This window comes from Rhagoletis pomonella, unplaced genomic scaffold, assembly GCF_013731165.1.
Source record: "Rhagoletis pomonella isolate Grant_MI unplaced genomic scaffold, Rhpom_1.0 Rhpom_scaffold_00009, whole genome shotgun sequence".
Classification (NCBI taxonomy): Eukaryota; Metazoa; Arthropoda; class Insecta; order Diptera; family Tephritidae; genus Rhagoletis; species Rhagoletis pomonella.
Window position 1 is genome coordinate 29582673 of NW_023458563.1, and position 19153 is coordinate 29601825.

General features: G+C 37.9%; 2 protein-coding genes across 4 annotated transcripts in view; both read right to left on the minus strand.

Moving 5' to 3' along the window:
- LOC118745701 (phosphatidylinositol 5-phosphate 4-kinase type-2 alpha) overlaps positions 1–17505 on the minus strand; it is a 110904-nt gene extending 93399 nt beyond the window's left edge. Inside the window, exon 1 of the mRNA XM_036479305.1 lies at positions 17417–17505. The gene's annotated coding sequence lies outside the window, so the exon portion shown is untranslated. The remainder of the gene's footprint in view (positions 1–17416) is intronic.
- The window catches only part of LOC118745702 (guanylate kinase-like), a 61509-nt gene extending 43998 nt beyond the window's left edge, over positions 1–17511 (minus strand). The window contains exon 1 of one of the 3 annotated variants that reach the window (XM_036479310.1): positions 17427–17511. The gene's annotated coding sequence lies outside the window, so the exon portion shown is untranslated. Of the gene's footprint in view, positions 1–17416 lie in introns of all 3 variants that reach the window. The other 2 variants (XM_036479308.1, XM_036479314.1) reach the window with 2 other exon arrangements.
- Between the last annotated feature and the right edge of the window lie 1642 nt (positions 17512–19153).

The window sequence follows — 19153 nt, forward strand, 5'->3', positions numbered from 1 at the left end:
TACTTTCGAACACAGGTCATCAATTCCATTCCCAGTCGCCATAATCGGGCAATCGTCAGCATAGGAGACAATCGAGACTCCCTCTGGTGGTTGAGGGAGCTTTGAAATATAAAAGTTAAACAGTAGCGGGGAAAGGACACCACCCTGAGGAACCCCCTGTTTTATTTTTCGCTGCTTACTCGTTTTGTCTCTAAACATTACCGACGAATGTCGACCACTTAGATAATTTGCCGACCACCGTTTGAGCCTCTGTGGGAGAGAGGAGGCCTCTATATCTTCTAGTAGCGTGGAATGGCAGACGGTGTCAAACGCCTTAGACAAGTCCAACGCTACTAGAATCGTTCTCTCACAGGGACGGTTACGGTTAAGGCCACGAGTTATCTGAGTGTTTATGGCGTTAAGTGCTGTTGTTGTACTGTGCACTTTACGGAAACCATTCTGATGCTTCGCTGGGGTCAGGTGATTTGTGAAGTACGGGAGTAGCAAGGCCTCGAGTGTCTCCGCTACCGGGGAAAGGAGTGTAATCGGACGATACGAATCTCCTTTGTTGGCAGGTTTCCCCGGTTTGAGCAGTGGGACCACTCTCCCCACCTTCCAGATGTCTGGGATGATGAGAGTGGCCATTGACAGATTGAGGACCTCCGTTAGGTACGCTACCCCCGCAGGACCCAAATTTTTCAGCATCAGCATGCATATTCCGTCGGGACCCATGGCTTTGGAGGCTTTCGCCTTCCCGATGGCCACCTGAACTTCACCGCAAGTGAAAGCAAGGGGGGCACAAGTTGTTGGCAGTTTGTGCAGCCTTCTGGTCACTCGACGCTTGGCTTTGTCCACCGGAGGATGCAGTATGAACTGCCGGCTAAAAAAGCTCGCGCAACGCTCCGGGTCCGACGAAGCATGGTCGCCGAAGGAAATTTCGACTCTGTCGTCGTGCTTCGTCGGATTAGACAATGACCTCACGGTTGACCAAAGCTTGCTCACACCAGAGGTGAAGTTACAAGTCTTCAGATGCTCCTCCCTTTTCTTCCGCTTATGTACGTTTACAAGTTGCCGAATCTCCGCGTTGAGATCCCTGATACGGGGATCTCCGGGATCGGCCTGACGAAGGCTATCACGCTCATTGGCTAAAACAGCCGCTTCGGCAGGGAAGTTTGGACGTGGGTCCGATATACACCCTGCCGGTATGAAGCGAGCTGCAGCAGCAGTGATAGCCCTGCGGAACTTACGTTCACCGAGATGGACGTCGGTTGGTGTGGGGAGCGATGTGAAGGTGTTTTCAGTAAACTCCGCGTAACCTTTCCAATCAGCTTTAGAAAAGTTGATATAGGTCCGGTGTTTGGCGGAGGCAAAGTCGGTTGGTTTATCAATCGAGATGACTATGGGTAGATGGTCTGATGCTAGAGTCAGCATAGGTCGCCAAGTTATGCTGTTTATCAAGCCAGCGCTGACTATTGTGATGTCTGGCGAGCTACTGCAGTTACCCATAATCCTGGTGGGTGCGTCGTCGTTCATTGTGCAGAATGTCGAATCGTCTATCTGCTCAGCCAAGTCTGTTCCCCTACGATCGTTTGACAGGCTTGAGTGCCAAAGATCGTGGTGCGCATTAAAGTCACCTACTACCATACGGTTTTCACCTCTGAGGAGCGCACCTATATCAGGGTGATATCCTGCCGGGCAGCAGGTGACAGGGGGTATGTATATGTTGAATATTTCGAGCTCGACATCGCCTGACCGGATAGCGATGCCCTGACATTCTAGGGTGGTATCCCTGCGGTCGATGTCTGCTTCGATAAGACGATACTGCACGGAGTGGTGCGTGATGAACGCTAGGCCACCACCATTATCTCGCTCGCGCTCTCGACGGTGCACGTTGTACCCGGCGCAATTCAACAAAGTTGAATTGCTGTGCAACTTCGTCTCTTGGACCGCAGCTATTAATATACCATGCCGACACATGAAGACGGTTATCTCTTCAATCTTGCTCTGTAGCCCGTTACAGTTGAATTGAAGGAGCTTCATGTGGTTCGGGAGACGTGTCGTGATGTGGGGTGTGAGTGAGGTGTATGTTCTTGCCGCCGTTGGCTGTGTGTGCTGCTGAGGTGATTGCCGCCCTGTGGTGGTGGTGGGGGGCGTCGCAATTGGCGTCTGCGACCGAGCAGCGCAACACGGGCCCTCGAAGTTCCCCGTCCAATCTCGCGTGGTACGCAGACCTGAGCATGCCCTAAAGTGGCACCAGCCAAGGCAGGTGTTGCACTTGACTGATGTCACATTACGGAATATCCTGGTCTGACATACCGTGCAGATTGTAGGGGGAACCAGGAGTTGTTGGCGGCGGCGCGTGGGTGGTGGTGCGGTTGTGTGTGTTATGCGGTCTGTAGTGGCTATGGTACGGTCTGTGGTGTTATTTTGTTGTTGTGTTGTGGTGACTGTGTGTGGCTGCTGTGTGAGTGTGTGAGGCTGCACGGGCGGACTATGGTTAGCCGTGGAGGCTGCTCTATTTGAGCAACAGGGGGCCACGTACGACGTGGTCCACTGTCTGTGTGTCCGTAGTCCCGAGCAGACCCTGAGGTGACTCCACCCCTCACAGGCATTACACTTGACTGAGGTGGAGTTGTGGTGTAATCGTCTTCGGCATACACAGCAGGTGTATGTTTCTGGCCCAGGGTTTGACTCGATGCCAGCCCTGAGTAGGAGAATGCGTAGTGAATGTAGCCCTATGCACGGACAACTACTAAGATACTTCGCCGACCTAAACGGGGTTAGATCGCCGAAACAACAGCCCTTGGTCGGGTGAAACCCGAGTCATTCCGGTACGTAGAACCGGCTGTCGTGGGAATGAAACTATGCCCCTAAAAAAGTTTGCTTTATTGCTATTCAAGTTTTATGCAATGGAAAAGTGGAAAGAAGGCTATGCCTTTTGGTATACCAATGATGTGGTTAGACAACAGCCCGCATCAACAAGAAAATTGCTATGGATGTATCAACTACCATAAAACTTTGACTAGAAGGAAAGCAAACTTATGTAGCAGTGCCCAGTGTCCAATTACCATTACCGCACTCAGAATTCGTTCCAGTACCAACATACCGAAGTATTGATCTTCGAACAGATATCAGTACTAACGGGTGATTTTTTTGAGGTTAGGATTTTCATGCATTAGTATTTGACAGATCACGTGGGATTTCAGACATGGTGTCAAAGAGAAAGATGCTCAGTATGCTTTGAAATTTCATCATGAATAGACTTACTAACGAGCAACGCTTGCAAATCATTGAATTTTATTACCAAAATCAGTGTTCGGTTCGAAATGTGTTTCGCGCTTTACGTCCGATTTATGGTCTACATAATCGACCAAGTGAGCAAACAATTAATGCGATTGTGACCAAGTTTCGCACTCAGTTTACTTTATTGGACATTAAACCAACCACACGAATGCGTACAGTGCGTACAGAAGAGAATATTGCGTCTGTTTCTGAGAGTGTTGCTGAAGACCGTGAAATGTCGATTCGTCGCCGTTCGCAGCAATTGGGTTTGTGTTATTCGACCACATGGAAGATTTTACGCAAAGATCTTGGTGTAAAACCCTATAAAATACAGCTCGTGCAAGAACTGAAGCCGAACGATCTGCCACAACGTCGAATTTTCAGTGAATGGGCCCTAGAAAAGTTGGCAGAAAATCCGCTTTTTTATCGACAAATTTTGTTCAGCGATGAGGCTCATTTCTGGTTGAATGGCTTCGTAAATAAGCAAAATTGCCGCATTTGGAGTGAAGAGCAACCAGAAGCCGTTCAAGAACTGCCCATGCATCCCGAAAAATGCACTGTTTGGTGTGGTTTGTACGCTGGTGGAATCATTGGACCGTATTTTTTCAAAGATGCTGTTGGACGCAACGTTACGGTGAATGGCGATCGCTATCGTTCGATGCTAACAAACTTTTTGTTGCCAAAAATGGAAGAACTGAACTTGGTTGACATGTGGTTTCAACAAGATGGCGCTACATGCCACACAGCTCGCGATTCTATGGCCATTTTGAGGGAAAACTTCGGAGAACAATTCATCTCAAGAAATGGACCGGTAAGTTGGCCACCAAGATCATGCGATTTGACGCCTTTAGACTATTTTTTGTGGGGCTACGTCAAGTCTAAAGTCTACAGAAATAAGCCAGCAACTATTCCAGCTTTGGAAGACAACATTTCCGAAGAAATTCGGGCTATTCCGGCCGAAATGCTCGAAAAAGTTGCCCAAAATTGGACTTTCCGAATGGACCACCTAAGACGCAGCCGCGGTCAACATTTAAATGAAATTATCTTCAAAAAGTAAATGTCATGGACCAATCTAACGTTTCAAATAAAGAACCGATGAGATTTTGCAAATTTTATGCGTTTTTTTTAAAAAAAAAGTTATCAAGCTCTTAAAAAATCACCCGTTACAACCGCCGCTGCCATATCCATGCATTTTTTATCAGAATAAGACCCTGGTGAAGGTACATCTTATGAAACATCAAAGGACCCAATCCTAGTCACACAAAAGCAATTGGATGCAATTGTTGCAATTTTGTGTTTGACTCAGAAAAAATCAGAACAACAATGTGAATGATGCAAAAAATTTCGCTTATTGCAACGATATCGAAAAGTTAATGGAGACGATAGGGTATAAAAAAGATGATTGGCGTTTATTCATCGATAGTTCACTAATAGCTTAAAAGTTGTGCTTTTGCACAAGACGAATAGAATGCTTTCTGTTCCAATTGCGTATAGCACTGACACTAGTGAAAATTTCGATAATTTGAAACACATTCTGGAAGTAGTCAAATATAACGAACACCAGTGGCGCATTTGCTGCGACCTCAAAATAGTTTCATTGATTACAGGCTTAACAGCATCTGGCCGTCCAAAATATCCGTGTTTTTTGTGCGATTGGGATTCACGATACGGAGAAGGTATTAAAGGAAGAAACCAGTACAAACAGCATAACTGGAATAGTCGCATTGGACGGAAATGGCCTAAAGACAATAGGCTACACGAGAGTCTTGTTCCTGAAATGAAAATTTTGTTGCCGTTGCTCTACATTAAACTTGGCATTGCTAAAAATTTTTTGAAATGTATCGCAAAAAGACCAGCAGTATTCAACCGCTTAAAAGACATTTTCCCAAGACTAAGTAACGCCAAAATTCAGGAAGGGGTTGTTAATGGTGCCGACATACGGAAACTAATGGGTCGTCAAGATTTTGACCGAGTTCTGACAGACCGAGATGAAAGCAGTCATTAAGGGACTTTTGGGTAAAGAACGCAAAGACAACTACAGGCAATCTGTTGCAAACATGTTGGAAGCTTTCGATGAAATTGGGGTTAATATGTCGTACAAAATTCATCTCTTGCATCAGCATCTTGATCAACTCGCTCAACAGTTGCCAACTGAATGTGATGAGCAAGGCGAACGTTTTCACCAAACTGCGCTTCCATTTGAAATAAGGTAACTATAGAGTGTGCATATTTTGAATTCCTAGATTTTTCTAATATCTTTGTCAGAGTGCACAATTTAAACATGTTAACGATTGAAAACTATTTTCGTTTCAGGTACAGAGGAAAGAAATCTCCAGATGCAATACTCGCTGAAATTGGTTGGTGGTATAAAAACACCTTTGAAGAAGAGGAAGACGACGAAAAAGAGGAAGAAGGGGAAGACAACGAAGAAATTCCAGATTATCTGTTGGACGAAATTATCGACCTTTCTGATGATGATGGCGATGACCAAGATATTAGAGAGAGCAGTGATGTTGATCCACATCCGCCTGCTAAACGGCAACTGGCCAAATCATTAATTTAATTTATTTAATTTTTTCACTTAAAAATTTTCATAACTAACATTTCAAAATTATATTTTTTTCCATATTTTTATAATTTCTTTTTCAATGTTTCTTCAAAACCAACACTGAAAAAATTGGTACATAAGAAATGAGAAGTAAATTAATATTAAGCTGGAAAACGCAAGTTTTGTACTATGATTGTTTTCTTTTCAAATGAAATTTATTGAAGAAACTGAGATGCATATTATAGATCAAACAGAAAGCAAAAAAGACTTAGTTTTGTGGAAAATATGTTCAAAAAGCATGGAAAAAAATTCCAACATTTTGCTTCGCAAGCAATTCAAAAATTTTCTAAATCTATTTTTTTTTAAATTTTAATTGTTGCACAGGTCTCTAGCAATAATTTGGCTTTAACAGATTGAAGAAATATCAATTAGTCGACGAGTTATAGCAAAAAAACCATATAAACAATATGCTGAAAATCGGCATTTGACTGCAAAGTTCGAAGGTCGATTAAAAAAAAAATCGAACTAACATAAACAAACGCCGCGATACGGGTCTTCTAATTTAGCCTCTATTTTCACCCCTCACTCTCAGAATCGACCTAACTTTTGCTAACCTGAATTTGTTCCACAGTGTAATTCCAATTTGTTAAGAAATACTCTTTTATATGAAATACTCTTTTATATGAAATAAAAACAATTAATATGTGATGAGGGACGTAGCTAGAATAATGTGACAAAATTAGACGTTTTTTCGTCAAAAAATATGAAAAAAATTATTTTTGGACAATCTTAACACTGTATGTCATGTATTTCAAACGTAATGTGTAAAAAACCGAATTAACTATATCCAAAAATATGTTTGTTAAAAGGAGCACAAAAGTACCTTTTATTTGATGTATGATGTATGATTCTTTTGCGTAGGGTGCCTCCGGCCGCGCTTAGGAATTATTACCCTTACTACGCAGAATTCTTCTTTCTGTGTTTGCCGAAGAAGAGGGGATAAACACCTTTTGCAGAGAAAACCTTTTTGCGTAGGCGGCCTTCGGCCGCACTTAGGTATTATAACCCTCACGAAGTAGTCTCCTTGTTTCTGAGTTGCCGAAGAGAGGCTGAACACTTAAAATTCTCCTTTCTGTGTTGCCGAAGAAGAGGGACTACCACCTTTTGAAGAGAACACAGTTCTGCGTAGGCGGTATCGGCCGCACTTAGCGATTATAACTCTCACGAAGTAGAATTCTCCTTTCAGTTTTGCCGAAGAAGATCGACTGATCACCTTTCGGCGTAAGCGGCCTTCGGCCGCACTTTGGGATTATAACCCCCACGAAGTAAAATTCTCCTTTCTGTGTTGCCGAAGAAGAGGGGCTGAACACCTTTTGCGTAGGTGGCCTTCGGCCGAACTTTGGGATTATAACCCTCACGAAGTAGAATTCTCCTTTGTGCTGCCGAAGAAGAAGGGCTGAACACCTTTTGCGTAGGCGGCCTTCGTCCGCACTTTGGGATTATAACCCTCACGAAGTAGAATTCTCCTTTCTGTGTTGCCGAAGAAGAGGGACTGAACACCTTTCTGCGTAGGCGGCCTTCGGCCGCACTTAGGGATTATAAACCTCACGAAGTAGAATTCTCTTTTCTGTGTTGCCGAAGAAGAGGGGCTGAACACCTTTTCTCCTTTCTGTGTTGCCAGTAATAGAACAAAAGAAGTAAAATCAAAGTTAACTTTCTTTACATTGACGTACTTCGTTTTCATTTATTTTATTTTTCATTTTGTTCAATCTGGTAGCACATTCGTTGTATTTCAATACGTAAACCGCCATTTACGCTATTTGTGAAATTATGAAACACAATATTAAATAAATAAAATATAAGTGATTTTCTAACAGTACAATAGCTAAACAATTTAAACTGATCTAAAATGTTTCGTTCGAAGGAGAACGAAAAATGACACTGAAGATGGCACAACGCCGAAACCGGTTTGTCTCCAAACCAAATTTGACAAGGGATGACGGAAATTCGTTCCATAATACATCCACCCACCCTGTCGGAAACAACAACCAAAAAGGAAAGCGTATATTTGTGTTGATTTGTGCAATACATAGTGTTATTTACTAAGCAAATAAAAAACTTGAATACTAAGTATCTCAAAATGTAGAAGGCTCCCGCACCTAAAAGGAGGATTCCAGCTTTCCAATTTTACCACTTTTGAAGCCCGAATCGGGGGTCCCATTTCAAAGTGCACCCGTTTAGGTGCACTTTGAAATGGGGACCCCCGATTCTATTAAAAACGGTTAAACTTTGAAATTGAAAGGTGTTCTCTGCAAAAGGTGTTCAGCCCCTTTTCTTTGGCAACACAGAAAGAGAATTTTACGTAGTGAGGCATATAATCCCTAATCGCGCAGGCCTCCTACGCAAAAAGAAGTTAAACGCGCAAATACTTTATAAATGGAAAAACTGAACCCAAATAAAATGAGTTTTAAAACTGAGCTATTTTTAATAAAGTGGCAGCACTCGTTTTCCTAAATCTTATTTATATTAACTTCAGAAGATTTTTGTGTGGAATTTTCAAGACCGGAATATTGCAATTAAATAAACAAATGTACAAATAAACAGATGTACAAAACCAAAAAAAAGGTGTTAAACTGTGTTCATTTACTCCATTTATTGGGTTGCCTTTCCATTACATCGGTTTCTGGGTGTTTTCACAAAACTATCACGAATTTCGTCATGAAACTTGGCGGGGATGTTAAAAATCGTATATATTTACATTATTTATCACTCTTCTCACTTTATTAGTAATAGTATTAACCTAATTTGTTGGTAAATTCTTTGCAGTTTCACTAGCACAGTTTCGTATAAAAAAAAGCACTTAACACTGATATTTTGGGTTGGCTTTCCATTATAGCCGTTCGTTAAAGGGGCGGTGGGCGAAAGGTAAGTGGGCGTGACACCCCTAACCCACCTTTTTGGAGAGGGAATGAACCGCGATTGACAAAAATTCAACCCCTGACCACCTAGGTCCTATATGATTCCCTAGGGACCCATTAGAAAAATTGCCAAAAATCACAATTTTCATTCGCGTTTTTTCGCATGAAAATGTTAAATATTAATTTGCACAAGACATTTTTATATACACATTTTTATATACAAGACATTTTTATAAAACACCCAGTAACCATAATAGACATCACTGGGGCGGTAGCCTCAGGTTTACCACACAGAAAGGGAATTACCTAGTTACCTCATCCTTTCCCAAGGCTACAGTTGGTACACACCAAAAGAATTCTATTTGGTAAGGGTTATAATCCGAAGGCCGCCTACGCAGAAAGGAATTCTACGCAAAAATACTGTGGACGCAAGTGTCGTTTGTGTATAATTGTGTGTGGAATAAATGAGTATAATGTGTTTTTAAAATATGTTAAACAAAGAGCTCTGCATAAAAATATTGCGGAAGGCTTAACCGCTGTTGGAGTGATGTTTATTTATTTTTTCTCGAGGGTTTTTAATCTACGCAGAAAGGTGTTCTCTGCAAAAGGTGTTCAGCCCTTTTCTTCGCAAAACATAAAGAGAATTCTACTTAGTGAGGGTTATAATACCAAACCGCGGCCAAAGGCCGCCTACGCAGAAAGTTGTTCCCTGCAAAAGGTGTTCAGGATCTTTTCTTTGCAAAACAGAAAGAGAGTTGTACTTTGTGAGGGTTATAATCCCTAGAAAGGTGTTCTCTGCAAAAGGTGTTCCCAGAAAAAGATGTTCAGCCCTTTTCTTCGCAAAACAGGAGGAGAGTTCTACTTTGTGAGGGTTATAATCCCTAATTGCGGATTCACCTGCGGTGCTTTTTTCAAAAAAAAATCAATACGTCGATAAATAAAGAAAATTTTTTATAAAAAATCGCGCGATTTTTATTACAGATTTTCGCCTGAGCCCTTTTTTTGATATAAATCGATACTTCAATAATGAAAATTTTTTATAAAAAATCCCACAATATAAGTTAAAAACTATTATCTTTTGTTATTTGATGTTGATTTTGTTAGATGTGGCAACACTCTTCTAATGTCAGTGTAAAGCACAGTTCTGTATTCAGAATGTGTGTGTACGTACATATTTAAGTGCGCGATAATATTAAAAACCTAGTTTATTTACTAAAAATACATAATAAACGTAAAAAATATTAATATGCTTGATTGCGCCGGGTTTTATTGGACATATTTTGGGTTTGCTTTCCATTACATCGGTTTCTGGCTATTTCCACAAAACCATCACGAATTTCGTCATGAAACTTGGCGGGGGTGTTAAGAATCGTATATATTTACATCACTTATCACTCTTTTCACTTTATTAGTAATAGTATTTAACTAATTCGTTGGTAATTTCTTTGCAGTTTTACTAGCAAAGTTTCATATGAAAAAGAGCACTTAACACTTATATTTTTATAAATATATGATCTTTGTAATGTTCGACTTAAGAAATTTTAACCACAAATAACTTATAAGCAATGATATTGTTTATATTTTTTAATTATAATAATAATAATAGATTGGCGTTTACACATATGTTAGTGTTTGGCCGAGCTTCTCCTCCGATTTGTGGCGTGCGCCTTGATGTTGTCACACAAAGAGAAGGGACCTACAGTTTTACGCCGACTCCGAACGCGATTGTATTTTTATGAGAAGCTGTTTTTCATGGCAGAAATACACTCGGAGGTTTGCCATTGCCTGCCGAGGGACGACCGCTGTTAAGAAAAAACCTTTTTTCTATTTTTTTTTTCGATGTTGCTTTCACCAAGGGTTGAACCCAGGCGCAGCGGAGTGGAAGCGCGCACTGCTTACCACTACACCACAGCGGCCGACAATTTTTTAATTATACATGTTGGAAAAATTGTATTACACGGACGGCAAATTCTAGAAAACGGGGGGATGAGGGGGGTAGAATAGGACACCCTGATTTCAAAAATACTCCCATTTATTCTAGCAACCCTATAGTTCTTATATAATTTGTTGTTAAAGTTTTCCTATAAACGTTGAATAAGATAGCAAAATACCATCAAACTTGGTGCTGCCAGATTGGAGTTTTGAATAATAAAAGCGGATTTTTAATTCGGAATTTTCAGTTAGTAGAATTCTCCTTTCTGCGTAGGATTATAACCCATACCAAATAGAGTTCTCCTTTTGGTGTGCACCAAATAGGGCTACTGCCCCAGTTATGAAGCCTTGGGAAAGGATAAGGTAACTAGAATTCCCTTTCTGTGTGGTAATTCTGAGGCTGCCGCCCTAGTGGTGTCTATTATGGTTATGATCAGGACTAAGACCACTATCGGTCCCAATATACATTTTTTTAATCAGGGAAGTGTACGTATTCTGCACGTATTAAGCATTGCCTTCTTTGTATGTATTGTTTTGTACAATATGCAACACATGTTATGTGTCAGTTTGCAACCATGTGTTATTGTAAATATGTGGGTGTGTCATGTCATATCAATAGAATTGAACGTATCCAAAAATCTTTTATTCGTTATGCTCTACGCTCTCTACATTTCGTTGGCCCTTTCCCATCTTACACTGCTAAATGCATGCTTATAAACCTTAAATCACTCGTTTTTGACATTATACGGGGTGCGATTGACTCGCCGTTCTTACTCGAACGGATTACATTTAATATCCCACCAAGAAGCCTTAGGAATCATGACATTTTTTCTCTGGATTTTTTCAGGAATAATTATGTGAATAACGCTCCTATTCGCAGAGCTCTAAACGAGTTTAATTCGCTCTTAAACCCTTCTGCTATCGATTTCACTTCTTCCAAATCTAATTTCAAACTACTTTTTAATAGTATGCTAAATTAGTTATTAATTTATATTTTGTTTTTTACCAAATAGTCTGTACGAAACGTTTATTTCTAGATAAATAAATAAATAAAAATAAATATGGGTGCAATTCAATGTAATTTACAAGTCAATAAAAGTTGAATTAAAGTGATTTATATACAAGATAAAATCAAATAAAAGTGTGTAAAGTATTAAGTACAGTGTTATCTGCATTTATATATATGAAAGTATGTGACAAATGCACTTTTCGTTAAGGAAATCAAGTGGAACGACTTAAGAAATTTTAACAACAAATAACTTATAAACATTGATATTGTTTATATTTTTAAGTTACAGGTGCGTGCAACTAATTAGCAACGAAATTCAAAACGATATTGCTTGCAAATTATGTTTATTTATTTATTTTTAATAATTTTCATTTAAAATATAATTCAAGCTATAACAGAAACCACAATAACAAAAGTTGCAAAGCTTGCACAAATTGCAAAAAAATTAATCAGACTTAAAAAAATCGTCATCAAAATTTCAAAATTTTGAATTAGAATATATAGAAAATGTTGGGTTATGCAGTTTTGTAGCCCATTCAATTTTAGTATAATAAAGTGGAAGTTTCAAGTCGCTAAAAATTACCGTTGATTTTTGATCATGTGTTATATGTGGAAGAAAATGCGCAACACCCTCCACAAAAAAAATTCTAAAAAATCAACGGTAATGTTTAGCGACTTGGAACTTGCAAAACTGCATACCCGAAAATTTTCTAAATAGTCTAATTAAAAATTTTGAATTTTGATGACAATTTTTGGGTGGGCTTTAGTAGTCAGCCGCACCTTGTGTTTTAAGAAAACCAGTTGGAATTAACAAATGAAACTTGGTCAGGATGTTAAGGGAGGTATCCTCTCTCTCGGGCGGCAGCCCCAGGTTTACCTCACAGAAAGGGAATTCTGGTTACCTTATCATTTCCCAAGGCTTCATCACTGGGTGGTAGCCCCAGTTGGTGCATACCAAAAGAATTCTATTTGGTAAGCTATAATCATAAATGGCGGCCAAAGGCCGCCCACGCAGAAAATAGAATTCTACTAAGTGAAAATTCCGAATTAAAAATCCGCTTTTTTTATTCAAAATTCCGGTCTGGCAGCACCAAGTTTGATGTTATTTTGCTATCTTATTCACTTCAAACTTTAACAAATTATATAAGAACTATAGGTTTTCTAGAAAAAAGGGGGGTATTTTTGAAATCAGGGGGTTCTATTGCACCCCTCCTCATCCCCCTTTTTTCTAGAAATTGCCGTCCGTCTACTAAAATTTTCCCCATTTCTCATTTTTTCTCTTTAAAAACGGTGCGCATCCCATGTATGTACATACCATACATACATATGATTGATGCATCAAAATGCAGTGGCAGAAAAATTAATCACTCGTTTTTGAGAGTTCAGATTGTAATAATTTTACATATCGATGGCACTGTGCAATAACGATACAATTCAAACAACAAAAACTGTTACTACTGTTAAGTGGCTCTTGTCTCTAATCCTTGTCGAATCAATTTCTGTAACTCACTAAAGTAAGAAGGATGGCATAGATGCAGTTGGGCTACAAATCTCAAATTAAAAAAAAAAATATTGGAATCGATAGAGATGATTGAGCTGAGTATAACGGTATACTTCTTTTTTTGGGCAAACAACAACAACAAGAATTATCAAAGGTTAAAGTTCAAAATAAGAAATTTTTGAAATCAAGATTTCTCAAAAACGAATGAATGGATTTTGAAAATTTTGATCTCATTTAATAGCAAATTTGATTCCCTTTAATTTGCTATACGTACTTTATATATATGTTGTATAGTTCTTACAAAAATTGAATTAATGTAAAATAATTATAAAAAAAAGCTTACAAACCCTAAGTGCGGCCGACGTCGCCTACGCAGAAAGGTGTTCTCTGCAAAAGGTGTTCAGTGCCTTTTCTTCACAACACAGAAAAATAATTATACGTTGTGAGGGTTATAATCCCTAAGTGCGGCCGCAGGCCGCCTACGTCGAAAGATGTTCTCTGCAAAAGGTGTTCAGTGCCTTTTCTTCCCATCACAGAAAGAGAATTCTACGTTGTGAGGTTCATAATCCCTAAGTGCGGCCGCAGGCCGCCTACGCAGAAAGGTGTTCTCTGCAAAAGGTGTTGAGGGCCTTTTCATCGCAACACAGAAAGAGAATTCTACGTTGTGAGGGTTATAATCCCTAAGTGCGGCTGCAGGCCGCCTACGCGGAAAGGTGTTCTCTGCAAAAGGTGTTCAGTGCCTTTTCTTCGCAACACAGAAAGAGAATGCTACGTTGTGAGGGTTATAATCCGTAAGTGCGGCCGAAGGCCGCCTACGCAGAAAGGTGTTCTCTGCAAAAGGTGTTTTTTGGGTGGGCTTTAGTAGTCAGCCGCACCTTGTGTTTTAAGAAAACCAGGTGGAATTAACGGTGGGGTGGGGTAACAAACCCTAAAAAAGGTGTGGAAAAGTCGGGAGGGGTACCAAACGACGCGTTTCAACCGCCCTAATAACAACCCGGAGGGGGGGAGATAATATTATTAACCATTTAAAAGTTATGAACAAAAAACTTTTGTTAAATTTCGTTGTTTTCTATGGGCAATTACACCGACAAAGATTCACTAAATCACCTGTTCTCACTTTTTAAACACTATTAAAATATATAATTTAACTTATTTATTAAAGAAACACATAGTTTAATCAACCTAAGATAGATTATTTTGTTATTAAAAAGAAGTTGACATTAGGTTTGTTCGTCGAGCAAAAAATTTGTACGAATTTGTACGAATTATCACGATTTTTGCCCAAATCGCGTTCGTGCAGACCAAAAAATTATCCAACACTCAAAAATTGTGAGAGCAAAGTGACAGTTCTCTTGGCGAGAAGTTGCAAATTCTTGCTGGAAAAAATTTTGCCAGCAAGAATTTGCAAACACGAAAAACATGTGGTTGTGGCGCATGGTTGCATTTTTGTCTACAATAATTTGAATAAATTAGTTCGTTAAATTTAAAAATTTATAAACACGAGCGATTTTTTTATGAAAAAAGGAAGTAAATAATTGTTGATATAATTAATTTAGTTAATTCCAATGATTTGAACTTAATTCGGCTGAAAAAAATGGTATTCGTAATCGGAATGCAATTACAACCAGAGTCGATTTAAGAAACCCGACAGCTAGTACGAAGAAGAAATTGAAATGTATGTCAAAGAAAGTCAGAACAACAAGAAATATACATGTATATCCTGTTTTTGGCCATCCGAACGAATTTTAAAAATTCTATAAAAATTTTTTATGTTTGAAATGCAACCGTGGACGCCAGCTGGCAGCGAAACTTGCAAATTCCTGCAAATTTGCGTTCGTGCAGAAATTTGCAAGTTTCTCAACATGAGAGAGAATTTGAGAGAATTTTTTTCTTACTCTCTGATATTTTGAGTGTTGGATAATTCTTGCTGGATTTTCGACGAACAAACCTAATCTTTGCGAGCTGAAACGCGAGATTCCAAATTAGCTATAGTGCTGCCACTGTATTAGTATTTCGTAATAATTCACTTTTCCTTATGAGATGTGTGCACTGTTCAATGCTTTTCGGTATCTTCTTTCGTTTAATATATATATAAATAATCGCGCGATTTTTTATTAAAAATTTTCGCCTGCGTCGCTTTTTCCATAAAAACCAATACTTCGATAAATAACGAAAATTTTTAATAAAAAACCGCGCGATGGTATAGCGAAATTTGCTATTATATTTTGGTTACAATGTCTTATTTAGATGAAAGTGTAAACTGAGTATAATAGCGCAAATGAAATGTGAAACAAAGTGGCAATACCAGCGATTTGAGGTTATAATAATTTTAGCAGGCGCAAAGTTTGTTTACTCTGTTTTATTAACGAAATATATAAAATAAAAGTGAATAAATGGTTTGATTTGCATAAAATAATAACCGGAAACGTTTTAGTAGAGTTTTAAAAGTGGAAACTGGTGATTTAGTGCATTTTTGACGTGGTAATTGCTCATACAACGAAATTTAACAAGTTTTTTGTTCATAACTTTTAAATGGTTAATAATATTATCTCCCCCGCTCCGGATTGTTATTAGAGGGGCCGAAACGCGTCGTTTGGTACCCCTCCCGACTTTTCCACACCTTTTTTAGGGGTGGTTACCCCACCCTAGAGAATTACCGAATTAACAAATGAAACTTGGTCAGGATGTTAAGGGAGGTATCCTCTAAAACATGTATAACTAAAAAATATAAACAATATAATTTTTTATAAGTTATTTATTGTTAAAATTTTTTAAGTCGTTCCACTTGGTTTCCTTAACAAACACTGCATTTGTCACATACTTTCATATAGATAAATGCACATAACACTGTACTTAATACTTTACACACTCTTATTTTATTTTATCTTGTATATAAATCACTTTAATTCAACTTTTATCGACTTGTAAAATACATTGAATTGCACCCATATTTACAATAACACATGGTTGCAAACTGACACATAACATGTGTTGCCATATTGTACAAAACAATACATAAAAAGAAGGCAATGTTTAAAAAGGAATACAAAAGAAAATGAAAATTTACCGCTACTTTTATTCTGGGCGTGTATTATTATCAATGAGGGGTTCCGGTCACGAACCCCTGTGCAAAAATATTGCCCATGACGTAGGCGGTGTTGGTCCCGCCCGATTTGTTTGCTTTAAGTTCGGTCGAAGGCCGCCTACGCAGAAAGGTGTTCTCTGCAAACGGTGTTCAGCTCCGTTTCTTCGCAAAACAGAAAGGAGAATTCTACTGCTTGAGGGTTATAATCCCGAAGTGCGGCCGAAGGCCGCCTACGTAGAAAGGTGTTCTCTGCAAACGGTGTTCAGCTCCTTTTCTTCGCAAAACAGAAAGGAGAATTCTACTAAGTGAAAATTCCGAATTAAAAATCCCCTTTTATTATTCAAAATTCCAGTCTGGTAGCACCAAGTTGTATGTTATTCTGCTATCTTGTTCATCGTTTATATGAAAACTTTAACAATAAATTATATAAGAACTATAGGGTTGCTAGAAAAAAGGGGGTATTTTTTACCTATTCCTACCCCCCCTCATCCCCCTTTTTTCTAGAATTTGCCGCCCGTCTACTAAAATTTTCCGTTTTTTTATAATTATTTTACATTAATTCAATTTTTGTAAGAATTATACAACACATATATAAAGTACGTATACAAACGTACAAGTACGCGAATCAAATTTCCTATTAAATGAGATCAAACTTTTCAAGATCCATCCATCCGTTTTTAAGAAATCTTGATTTCAAAAATTGCTTATTTTGAACTTTAAACTTTGATAATTATTGTTGTTGTTGTTTGCCCAAAAAAAGAAGTATACCGTTATACTCAGCTCAATTATCTCTATCGAATCCAAAATATTTTTTTTTTTTTTGAGATTTGGAGCCCAACTGCATTTGTTCCAGAAGGATTGCTAAACTAAACACTGAAGATCAGACATGGATTCGACGAGGATTAGAGACATGAGAAACTTAACAGTAGACAGTATTTTTTTTATTGCTTTTGAATTGTGTCGTTATTGCACCGGACCATCGATATGTTTAACAGAAAAAATGTATTATCACAAAAAACGCTGTGTTCTACGCCTTTGGAGAAATTAATTGGAAACAGAAAAGCAACATGTTGTTTTCAACCGTACAAATTGAAGCCCACTACTATAAAGTTAATTAATTTTACATATTAAGATATGAAATACGCCATTCTTTTTTACACACGTTATTTTACCGGTGATTTGTCAAATAGTAAATTTAAATTTCATAAAATATTTCTTTTTACATTAAAGATACACAAAACTAATTATGACAAGCTCAACAACAAAACTTACAGATTAGTGATGTGCTTAGGGTTCGAACGATACTATCAATATTGAGTAAGTATCGATACTGAGGTTATAAAAATGAGTACTTTAATAAGCGATACCTTATTTGGTGATTTTAATCGATACTTTGCAAAGTACTCGTAGTATCGAATTCTTTTTAAAACGCACACTTTTTAAATTTTTTCTTCCATTGCTTTCTTTGCTTATATGGATTACTATCATTCAATTTTGTCTATCACTTAAAATAAACGCAATTGCGTGTACTCTGTTGCATAACATAAACCAAATAAGTGAAGGTTTAGTGGCCTTATTCATAAAAAATAAAGTAGGTTTAAAGAGCTTAATAAAATGACATTTTCATAAATTTTTCAGTTTATAAACCTTTTTTATTTTTTATGAATAATGCTTTAATACTTTACGCAAAGTTCACGAAAATGCAGATTTTTTAGAAACTTTTTGGGAATGCAGTTTTGTAACTATTCAAATTTACGTGTAGCCTACTACAGTTGACTTTTAATTCAAACTTGCACATTATCATACTAAAATTGAATAGGCTACAAAAATGCATACTAAAACTTTACACAAATTTCTTAATAAAACTTGAAATTCGTGAAAGTATATCGGCGTTTCCACAGAAATGTTAACCGAAGCCAAAAAATTCAAAGTCTATAAAATTATGTTGTTTTAACATATTGTAACTAATGTAAACAAATTTTACATTTGTACATACCACATTTTGAAATATTCGAATGCAAAGTCGAAGCAGTGCAAAAGTTCCGTTTTAAACCTTTCTGTTGCATGTTTTTATTTGATTAATGATCTTGATGAGATATATTATGCCGTGACATTTGCTTTTTTAAATCTCGGTTTATATGTAAAGAATATAAGAAAAATGTAAAAGGAATGATGCGATTGCCAATTACGGTAAATTTTTTCTTTGATTTACCGTATAACTCGATGTCGCGTGCGACATTGAAAAAGAACATTTGTTATCAGTGAGACGAAGGTATTTGTACAATTTGCATCAAATATTAGTAACAAATAGATATTTTTATTGCAAATTAAATAAACAAAACTTTGCTGGAAAATAATCAGCGCTTTGCTCTTTTTACTTATTTAAAGCTTGTAGCGTGCGACATCGTAAGTGTAAAATGTACAGATTCAAAATAAATTTGCGTTCGAAAATATCTTTATTAGTATATGTAAATACAAAATATAAAATTTTTTAATGTAGATGAGTAAAAACGGCGGCGAGAAAAATAAGGCGAACTGTAAACGGTGGAGAGAAAGGTTAAAGGATGATGAAACAAAATTACAAAACTATAAATTAAAAAACAAGGAAAGAATGCGGAAAGCTAGACAGACGTGGAGAGCACAGGCTGAAGGCAAAGAAGATATAATTCAAGAACAACGGAAATATAATCGCATACGACAACGAGAGAGGCGCCAAAAACTCTTAGAAAATGGAATGTCATATGCACGTCAAAGCCAAAACGTACCTTACGAATGTAGACAAACCTTGGCGAAAGCTGTTAAAAAAGTGGAGAAAGCGATGCCAAAAGATGCACAGAAGGCTAAAAGTTCTTGAAGTCCTGGTAAAAAAATATAAGCACATTGGAGAAAAGAAAAACGT